This window comes from Musa acuminata, chromosome BXJ1-5, assembly GCF_036884655.1.
Source record: "Musa acuminata AAA Group cultivar baxijiao chromosome BXJ1-5, Cavendish_Baxijiao_AAA, whole genome shotgun sequence".
In the NCBI taxonomy this organism is placed as follows: Eukaryota; Viridiplantae; Streptophyta; class Magnoliopsida; order Zingiberales; family Musaceae; genus Musa; species Musa acuminata.
This window is the reverse complement of record NC_088331.1, coordinates 36151350-36163014: the sequence shown is the minus strand read 5'-3', so window position 1 is coordinate 36163014 and position 11665 is coordinate 36151350.

The window sequence follows — 11665 nt, the reverse complement described above, 5'->3', positions numbered from 1 at the left end:
CCGATAACCCTCGGTGATCCTTCTGCGGACATCCGGCATACTCCTGGACTTTGCGATGATCCACTTGGCGAGTTCCGACGAGCTTCGCTTGGCAAGCTTCTGGACTTCTCGGATCTGTTCTCTCTGAACCTCCGACGACCGTCCGAACTTCCGTCGAACTCTCGAACTCCCAACGTGATCATGATCTTGACTCCGGCGCAACTCCTGCTGCTTGTCTTAATCTCATCGTAGTTAATCCTGCACACTTATTTCAACACATAGATTAGATAACAAATGACAATTGACTTCATCATCAAAATCCGAGATTCAACAGTAAGAACAATTCTTAAGTTACAGAGCCAATCCGTATAATTGGACCAGTGAGGCGGTTGACATCAAGTATGCCACGTAAGGGATTTGAAAGCGACAATTTCTGAAAATAAAGATGTAGCAGAAATGAATAACATGCAGATTTTGCAAGAAATAAACTATCAAGATATGGACTTCTATCTTAATATGCTCCCACTATTTTACTAACAAGTCATGCGACACCCTCAGCACGTGAAACGAAAGTCTCCGGCAGACTTCTAGTGGGGATCAGGATCCAATCAGCGTCTTAGTGTAACCTCGAGGGACTCGACCAATCACACTAAGCCTAAAAGGTAGGCAACTCTTGCTGATCACAACTCCTTGTGATTCCCGTCCTGTTCGGCCTCCGAATCACCATGGCCTCGAGGGACTCGACCAACCATGATGCTCGGTTAAGTCAACACCTTCGTTACAAGATGAGTCTGATTTGATGATATACCCTCGAGGGACTCGACCAAGCATACCATGCCCTCAGGTCACCGGTGACATCTCTATGTCGTAAGCAAGATAGCGAATCGCGATATAGGTGAGTCTCGAGGGACTCGACCAACTCAACCTACACCGGGAATCGGTTCCTACTCATAACGATGGAAGGCCACGTGGGTCAATCTAATTGCCTCATGTTTACCGACTTAATATTATCGAGAGATGTTTCTATAATTTGGTCTCCTAATATGACATGTCACACATATATATATTTAATATATATCTACATCGCATGCAAATATATATACATATCTAGTATATGTATAAGCAATCACATCAGATGATCATGGACCACAACCTAATATGATTAGGCCCGAGCCAGTAGGCCTAATCACTCACATCAAGATCTATGTGTGCAACGGTGCATCTCCATGCCCTGTGATCGTCCATCTCGTCCTCGTCGGTTCCGTCGACATCTTGATGCATCTCCATGCATCACAATCGTCCGTCTCATGGGTCCCGCTATCGCATCCACGCTCCCGCTGCGCCTCCTCATGTGATTACAACTTAATCATAGGCACGCAGGCCCGACAATAAACGAGAAATATAATGAAGGTTCGCAGACCTCAATAATAATAATCACAAGTACACACATCACACGGTCCATGATCATCCGTCCACACATCATACATCACATGTATAAATAATCATCATCATGTAGGACTACTAGATAATAATAAAAATAATAATCAACTAAACCTTTTAATTAATTAATATTTTTCTGAAATCAGGGACATGTAGGGAATTTCTAAATTCCTAAGGGTATTTTCGTAATTTGGACAAAAGATAGAAACTGGAATTTCTCAAATTCCGAGGGGCAAAACTATCTTTTGCCCAGAAAACCCTAATACCCTTTCCCCTTTTCGCTGTTGTTGTCGCCGCCACCCTGCCGGCGGCGGCCTGTGCGGCGGGGCGAGGGCACTGCCCTCGCCTGCAGGCGGCACGCCCGCTGGCAGCGATGACGCTGCGGGTGGGTGCCCCCTTCGAGCGCCGCTGCCTCCGCAGATGGTGTTGTATCGCCGGGCGGCCGCCCCTGTGGGGGGGGTTTCGCCCGCGGGAGTAGCGGCGGCAGGCGCCACTGCCCTGCGGCGCCTCTGCTTGTGGACTGCCAGCCCCGCCAGCAGCAAGCCTGCTGCAAGCAGATCGCCGGCCGGCTGCTGCAGGCACAGCGCTTGCGGATGCGCCGGCACTGTGCTGCCTGGCTGCGATTGCGGCTGCCGCTGCAGGTGGCTGCAGGCATGCAGATCGAGGGCAGCAACTGTTGCTGCCCTTCCTCGCTTTTGCGTCAACGATTTTGACGTCAATATTCTTCCTCAACACAACACACGCAGTTCAAAAACCAATCATTCGCACAAACAACCTGGCTTTGATACCACTGTTGGGAAATCATTGGGGGGCGACATCATATGCGCAACGGAAGAACAAGAAAACAAAATCCCCGATTCCCAAAAAGATGTTCGTCGTCGTGCGAAGATTGGTGCGCAAAATCCGCGAAACACAAAACAGCGTATAGAGATTGTGTTACCTAGGGAGATTTTATATCCCTGTTTCCTTGCAGATCCTTAGGAGAGGGTGAAGCAGGTCAAGCGTCCTCCTCTCTAGCGGTGATCCACACAGCAGGGTTGCGACGACGCTCCTCAAAACTCCAGGCCTACTCTGAGGTGGAGAGGGAGAGGAGAATAGGAAGGGCAAGCAAAGACTCTAGCCTATGAGGCTTTGAATCCCTCATATTTATAGAGATCCCGTGTTAAACCCTAATGGGTCCTTCCCTAGTGGGTATTGGATCTGCATCCAATAAGACAAGGGCTCCGTCGGATATCTCATATCCGAACCTCTACTCATCGCAATGCCTACCATATGTGTGTGACCCTCTAGGCCCAATATCGAGCTGGCCGTGAGTCATACCTATTAGAACTCCTTCTAACTCAATGAATTATTATCTCTGTAATAATTCACTCGACTCATCGACTACGGACGTACTATGCCACTACGCCATAGTCCCCAGACGATACAGGGGAATCCAATCCATTGGACTTGTCTGTCCTCAGTTACCATGTACCTATACTCTCTCATCCATCTAATATCCCAGAGACCGTATATTGAGCATGGTGTTGTCATACCCATACGGTTTCTACTCAAGTCTCGCTCTAATTGGATTCTCCCGGAGAACTCTTTCTCTCTCAACTCGAATGACCCTGGCTAGGGATTTGTTTGAGCAAGAACACATGGGATATTCCTCTCATGACGCCGAGAGTGGATGATCCTCTATCGACACTCAATAGCCCTCGTAAGGTCGACTACCACTCCCAATGACCAACTGTACTAGATCTGGGACAGCCAAACCTATAAGTCTGGTATCAAAGAGTGGAGCACTCATACAGGACATCCTTGGTATCTCAAGTCTAAGGACCAGATACACCACTAGGACTACGGAATCACTGTCTGACAATAAGGCATCATTAACCATCCAGCATTCCGTAAGCGGATCAATCAGTGAACTCATTCTCCAATGAGCACCTGTACTGTATCTCTAGTGTCTCTACATGAGCAGCTATGAGACCAGCTGCATCCATCATATGGACGGGTATACAGCACACCAGTCTATCCGGTTATCACGATGTCCCTCTCGAGTAACCTATGACCGGGATTATTTAGGATATGTGTTTAAAGGTGAATCGATCTCATTATCGTGATCTCATCACGATCCGATTCCCATTGCACAAATCCAAGGACATCACAATATATATATATGCATTTATGCAATAGTTATAAAGTGATATACGCCAAAATATAATAAGCAAAAAGATTCTGTATCAAGTCACACGTGTCATCACTCACGTGATTGGCTTGCTGGGCACCTATGACTAGCAAAGCAAAGATTACTATGAAAGACCCAGCAAAGGACAAAGGCCAGTACTTCCACTGTGTTAAAGATGGGCACTGGAAGAGGAACTACAAAGAGTACCTTGTAGAAAGGGCGAAATAGAAGCTTGGAGAAGCTTCAGGTACATTCATGATCAATCTCCAATTGTTAGATTTTTGTGATGGTGCATTGGTATTGGATACCAGTATTGCTTATCACATCTACAATTTATTGTAAATTCTGGCAATGCTGAGGGGAGATTGGCGAGAGGAATATTGCATAAATATTTGTTTATACTAGATACTACTTCACATATCATGAATGTAAGTGTCTAAGAGGAAACGAGATGAGGTGAACAGTGCATACCTATGACATTGTATGCTAGGTCATATCCATGAGAGAATGATTCAAAAGTTGCAAAATGATGGATATATAGATCCATTCGACTATGTGTCATATGCAACCTGCGAGCCTTACCTTCGTGGAAAACTAACCAACTCTCCATTTAGTGGAACTGGAGAGAGAGCCACTGAGCTGTTGGAACTCATACATAGTGATGTATGTGGACCCATGTTAACTCATGCCATTGGTGGGTACTCCTACTTCATTATCTTTACTGATGATTTCTCAAGGTATGGATATGTGTACTTAATGAAGTACAAGTTCGAGGCTTTTGAGAAATTCAGAGAGTATAAGAATGAGGTGGAGAACCAGATTGGAAAAAGTATTAAAACTCTTCGATCAGATCGAGGAGGTGAGTACTTAAGTACAAAGTTTACTCAGTTCCTCAAGGACCATGGGATATTATCCCAATGAACACCTCCTTATACACCTCAGCTCAATGGTGTCTCTAGAAGGAGGAATCGTACGCTATTAGATATGGTACGGTCCATGATGAGTTTCGCTGACGTACCCATCTTATTCTAGGGATATGCCCTAGAGACCGCAGCTTACCTTCTGAACAGAGTTCCAACTAAGTTGGTAGTGTCTACACCATATGAGATATGGAAAGGGAAGAAGCCTGATCTTAAGGTTGTTAAGATTTGGGGCTGCCCTGCCCACGTTAAAAGACACAACCCCGATAAGTTAGAATCAAGGACAGAGCGATGCAAATTTGTGGGATACCCCAAGGAAACTTGTGGGTATTATTTCTATCATCTCGAGGACCAAAAGATCTTTGTAGCTAAGAGAGCAGTGTTCCTTGAGAAGGAATACATTCTTCGCGGAGATAGTGGGAGAATGATAGAGTTGAGCGAGGTTGGAGAACCAAGCTCAAGCACCACTCTACAGCCCGAGTATGTTCAGGTACCTAATACACAAGTTTCAACTTTACGTAGGTTTGATAGAGTATCCCATCCTCCTAAGAGATATGTGGGATATATTAGAGGAGAGGATGTTGAGGATATTGATCCTCAGACCTACGAGGAGGCTATTATGAGTATAAACTCCGGGAAGTGGCAAGAAGCCATGAATTCTGAGATGGATTCTATGTACTCCAACAAGGTTTGGAACCTAGTTGATATGCCCGAAGGTATTGTACCCATCGGTTGCAAGTGGATTTTTAAGAAAAAGATCGGAGTAGATAGAAAGGTAGAGACCTATAAAGCAAGGCTAGTGGCTAAGGGGTATCGTCAAAAGCAAGGTGTTGACTACGACGAAACCTTCTCACCCGTAGCAATGCTAAAATCTATCAGAATTCTATTGGCTATTGCAGCACACTATGATTATGAGATCTGGCAGATGGATGTGAAAACTGAATTTCTCAATGGGAACCTCGAGGAGGAGATGTATATGATGCAACCTGAGGGATTCGTGTCTAAGAACTGCCCAGATAAGGTGTGTAGGTTGCTTAGATCCATTTATGGACTAAAGCAAGCTTCTCGAAGTTGGAACATAAGATTTGATGAGGCAATCAGATCTTATGACTTCGTTAAGAATGAAGATGAGCCTTGTACAGGAAGGTAAGTAGGAGTGCTATCACCTTTTTGGTGTAATATGTGGATGACATCTTGATCATTGGGAATGACATAGGAATGCTATCCACAGTAAAGACTTGGTTATCTAGACACTTCTCCATGAATGACTAAGGGGAAGCATCCTATATCTTGGGGATTAGAATATATAGAGATAGATCCAAGAGGATGCTTGGCTTGTCCCAGTCTAGGTACATAGAAATCATTGTCAAATGGTTTGGCATGAAAAATTCCAAGAGAGGTCTTATACCGATTAGACATGGGATATCGCTTTCTACGAGTATGTCCCCAAAGACTCCAGAAGAAAGGGCGCACATGGATATGATACCTTATGCCTCAGTAATAGGGTCTATCATGTATGCCATGCTATGTACTAGGCCTGATATAGAGCATGCTCTGAGTGTCACGGGTAGGTATCAGGCGGATTCAGGCTTGGAGCACTAGAAAGCAGTAAAGTGTATCCTTAAGTACTTGAGAAGGACTAAGGATCTTTTACTAATATATGGAGGTAGTAGCCTTAAGGTTGAAGGCTACACAGACTCAAGTTTTCAGTCTGATGTCGATGATAGCAATGTGAATTTAGGGTATGTGTACACCTTGAATGAAGGAGCAATGTGTTGGAAGAGTTCCAAGCAAGACACTACTACTGACTCGACCACAGAGGCGGAGTACATTGCTGCATTGGATGCAGCAAAGGAGGGAGTCTGGTTGAAGAAGTTTATCACAGATTTGGGAGTCGTGCCGGATAGCGAGAAGCCGACTTTCTTATATTGCGATAACTATGGGGCGATTACTCAAATAAAGGAACCCGGGTCTCATCAGAAGTGTTCTGAGGAGGTTCCAACTTATCAAAGAGATCGTAACCCGAGAAGATGTAGTAGTGGAAAGTGTTCCATCCAAAGATAACATTGCAAATCCACTGACAAAGCCATTATCTCATATTGTCTTTGAGCATCACAAGGGTCTGATGGGGATCAGACACATAGGTGATTGGCTTCAGGTCAAGTGGGAGATTGCTAGTCATAGGTGCCCAACAAGCCAATCACGTGAGTGATGACACATGTGATTTGATACAGAATCTTTTTGCTTATTATATTTTGGCATATATCATTTTATAACAATTGCATATATGCATATATATATTGTGATGTCCTTGGATTTGTGCAATGGGAATCGGATCATAATGAGATCACGATAATGAGATCGATTCACCTTTAAACACATATCCTAAATAATCCCGGTCATAGGTTTCTCGAGAGGGACATCGTGATAACCGGACAAACTAGTGTGCTGTATACCTGTCCATATGATGGATGCAGTTGGTCTCATAGCTGCTCATGTAGGGACACTAGGGATACAATACAGGTGCTCATTGGAGAATGAGCTCACTAATTGATCCGCTTACAGAATGCTGGATGGTTGATGATGCCTTATTGTCATACAGCGATTCCGTAGTCCTAATGGTGTATCTGGTCCTTAGACTTGAGACACCAAGGATGTCCTGTATGAGTGCTCCACTCTTTGATACCAGACTTATAGGTTTGGTTGTCCCAGATCTAGTACAGCTGGTCATTGGGAGTGGTAGTCGACCTTACGAGGGCTATTGAGTGTCGATAGAGGATCATCCACTCTCGGCATCATGAGAGGAATATCCCATGTGTTTTTGCTCAAACAAATCCATAGCTAGGGTCATTCGGGTTGAGAGAGAAAGAGTTCTCCGGGAGAATCCGATTAGAGCGAGACTCGAGTAGAAACCGAATGGGTCTGACAGCACCATGCTCGATATATGGTCTCTGGGATATTAGATGGATAAGGGACTATAGGTACACGGTAACTGAGGACAGACAGGTCCAATGGATTGAATTCCCCTATATCGTTTAGATACTATGGCGTAGTGGCCTAGTACGTCCGTAGTCGATGAGTCAAGTGAATTATTACAGAGATAATAATTCACTGAGTTAGAAGGAGTTCTGACAGGTATGACTCACGGCCAGCTCGATATTGGGCCTAGAGGGTCACACACATATGATAGGCATTGTGATGAGTAGAGGTTCGGATATGAGATATCCAACGGAGCCCTTGTCTTATTTGATATTCAATAAGCCCATGAATTATTGGATCCCATGGACGAGATTCAATAAGAGCCCTTGAGAGATTATTGGATAGAGATCCACTAATCTAAAAGGCTTGGGTTATTGGATGCAGATCCAATACCCACTAAGGGAGGATCCATTAGAGTTTGATAGGGGCCTCTATAAATAGGAGGGATTCAGAGCCTCATAGGCGAGAGCCTTTGCTTGCCTCTCCTATTCTCCTCCCCCTCTCCACCTCAGAGCAGGCCTGGAGTTTTGAGAAGCGTCGTCGCAGCCCTACTGTGTGGATCACTACTAGAGAGGAGGACGCTCGACCTCCTTCACCCTCTCCTAAGGATTTGCAAGGAAACAGGGATATACGATCTCCCTAGGTAACACAATCTACTCTATACGCAGTTTTAAGTTTCGCGGATTTTGCGCATCAATCTTCGCACGACGACGAACATCTCTTTGGGAATCGGGGATTTTGTTTTCTTGTTCTTCCGCTGCGCATGTGATGTCGCCCCCAAGATTTCCCAACAACTAGGTGATGGTACCGTCCAGTGTCAAAGAGTCAGGCGGTAGTACCGCCCAATAATGGTGGTGGTACCGCTAGTACCCCGAAATCCCGAGATGTGACACTTTTTAGCTTCAAGTCTGAAGCCATTGGGGCATATAAATATCCCACCCTTTTTTTGTATAAAAGGGTAACAAAGTGCAATAAAAAATGTGAAAAATCTTAAGGGGTGTTAAAAGTATTGTAAAAGTGAGAAAAGTCCTCCTTCTCCATCTCTTAGTTTTGTAATCATCCAAGAAAGAGGAGTGAGGCATATCAGGGTTATCTTCTAAACCCGTGAAAAGGAGAAAGCACTATAAAGTGGTGGTTAGTCTTCGCCTATTGAAGGAGGACTATTAGTGGACGCTGGTGAACTCGACAAAGGAGGAATCAGATGTGGATGTAGGTCACAATAACCGAACCACTATAAATTTTAGTGTGTTCTTTCCTTACTGCAAATTCTCTTTACTATATTCAACTTTACTACATTGCAAACTACCCAACCTTCTCTTCTCTACTTATTCAAAGTGAAACAAATGATTTGAGTCAAAATTGGTTTTTATCGTATGAAAGCTTTTGGATCGACGAAATTTTTACGCTGCACTAATTCACACCCCCCCCCCTCTTAGTGCTACTCTTAATCCTAATAGAATCCAAATGAATTTATTGATAAATACAAAACATGTCTAGTGACCAAAGAGTTTTACCAACAACCAAGTGTTGATTTTGTAAAGATCTTCAATTTAGTTGTTAAACCAATGACAATTCTACTCATCTTGAGTTTAGCTATTATTGAAAGTTGGCATATATGCCAACTAAATATTAACAATGCTTTCTTCGACCTTAACTAAAGATGTTTTTATGCAATAACCCCCTAGCTTCATACTCCCTCAATATCTAAGTTATGTTTGTAAACTATGAAAAGCTATTTATAGACTTCGCTAAGATCCAAGAACCTGATATATCGAACTTAGCTCATTTTTTATATTAATCGACTTTGTCAACTCTAAGTCTAACTCCTTTTTATTCCTACGATAACAAAAGGAATGTACTATATATATACTAGTCTCTATAGATGATATTATCATCATAGGTAATAATTTCATAAAGATCAAATAATTTCTTAAATAATTGGTATACTGATTCTCCATCAAAGATCTAGGAACCGTAAGCTATTTTATAAGAGTGGAAGCAATATTCATATTTTTTATAGTTTTCTTATCTCAAAATAATTACATTCGAGATCTATTATGAAAGATGAATATATAGAATGCCAATGAAGTCATCAACCCAATTTACAAGACTAATCACCAATTGAAAATCTATTTTATAAAATACCAAACCTTTAAAAACTCAAAGTATTTGATTATTTATATTTATGGTTATGCTCCTACGCTTCATAAAAGTTAACACTAAGATTCAAACTTTGCATCTTCGTTGGGTACCCCCTTGAACATAATATTTTTCAGAACTATGATCCTTACACTCAAAAGGTCATTATATCACGTTATATTATTTTTGTTGAGTCCAATTTTTCCTTTCAAAATCTTACTTCTTCAGTAATGTGAGCTACTATAATAACCATCCATCATTGGTTTTATATGAATGCACCTCAAATCCCCTCAAGTGCACCTCTTATTATATCAACTAGTAGTTCTCCTATAGACTTGTACTCCCTTATTACTACGGTTTAATAGTATCTCATCTTTTCTTCAACTTCTCCATCTACCTCTTACACTCACATGCTAAGTCTTTAATCAACTCTGATAAAAATAATACAAGAGAAAAGTACTATTATTGATTATATTTAAAATCTAAAAGATATTATAGATGACTTGACTTTAATAGGTCATATCACGAGTGATAAATAAGTCATTGTTTATACTCTCAATAGCCTATGAGATAAATATAATGAGTTAGCAATAGTAATTCAAGCACATAGCTCACCAATATTATTTGAAGAACTATATAACAAGTTTATTAATCATGAAACATATCTAAAACGAAAAGAGAGGAAGATGGAACCAACAATCATAGCTCAATTCAATCAAAAATCTAAAAGAAAATATAATTAAAGCAAACATCATGATTAACTACTTATCAAAGCAAATGAATTATTAACTTTGGTACTTCTTATCATATCACTCTTGATCTACAGTTTCTATCTATCCATACTAATTATTGAGAAAATAAAGATATCATCGTTTGTGAGAATAACATAATCCTATCACTCACTCTGATTCAATAATATGTTTTACACTTAGATGATTTTTATATGCACCTTATATCAAAAGGAGCCTTATTTCTATCTCTTAATTTTGCAAAGTAAATAATACATCTATTAAGTTTTTTAGTACCTTATTTCTTATAAAGGATTTGAGCATTGAAACATCCTTAGTTTTAAGACTATAATAAAAATAATATATACGAGTGACGGGTAACTTTAGAAACCATCTAACCAATTGTTTTTACTTTAATTGTTGCTCCAATCAATGTGTGATATTGCTACTTTAGTCATCCATCATTATTCATTGAATAATAGCTAATTTCTTATTACTCACTTCCAACCTAGACTCATTATGATGCTTACCTTAGTGATAAAAATCACAAACTATCTTTTAGAATATCTTACATATTCTACTCCAAACAATTTAAAATTATTTACATTGATGTTTGAGGCCCTACCATAACTATTTCCTTTAATAATTTCATATTTTATCTTATTTTTTAGATTACTTTACTAAATATATATGGTTATATCCTCTCAAACATAAATATGAAATCACCATAGTCTTTATTTATTTTGAAAATGTGGTCGAGAACTTCTTCCAATCTACTATTAAAACAGTTTACTCGAAGGTGAATACTAAGCTCTAACAACTTACCTCTCATCATGTGGTATACAACATCTCAAGTCACCATTGTACATACTTCAATTAGTTAGCTCCGTTGAAATAAAATACTAACATATAGTTGAAACTGGTCTTAGCTTCCTATACCAAGCCTCTATATCACTAACCTTTTGGTAAACAATCTTTCAAATTATGATCTATCTCATTAATCGCATGCTCATCCCAATCTATTCCTGTGATAATGTCGATGCCACCTATCTATACTCTAACTTAGTGTACTTCTCTCTCATGAAATATATTATTCTCAACTTCCATTTTATTAGAGATCAAATTGTTAGACATCAACTACGTGTTTTTCATGTTCATACTTCTAACCAACTATCATGCTCCCTCACAAAGTCTCTCGCTCATAGGATATTTTAGTTGCATCAATTCAAAATTGACATCCCTGACATAAGTTTAATATTACGAAAGCATGATAGAAGATCACGATAAAAATAGATATGCAATGATAA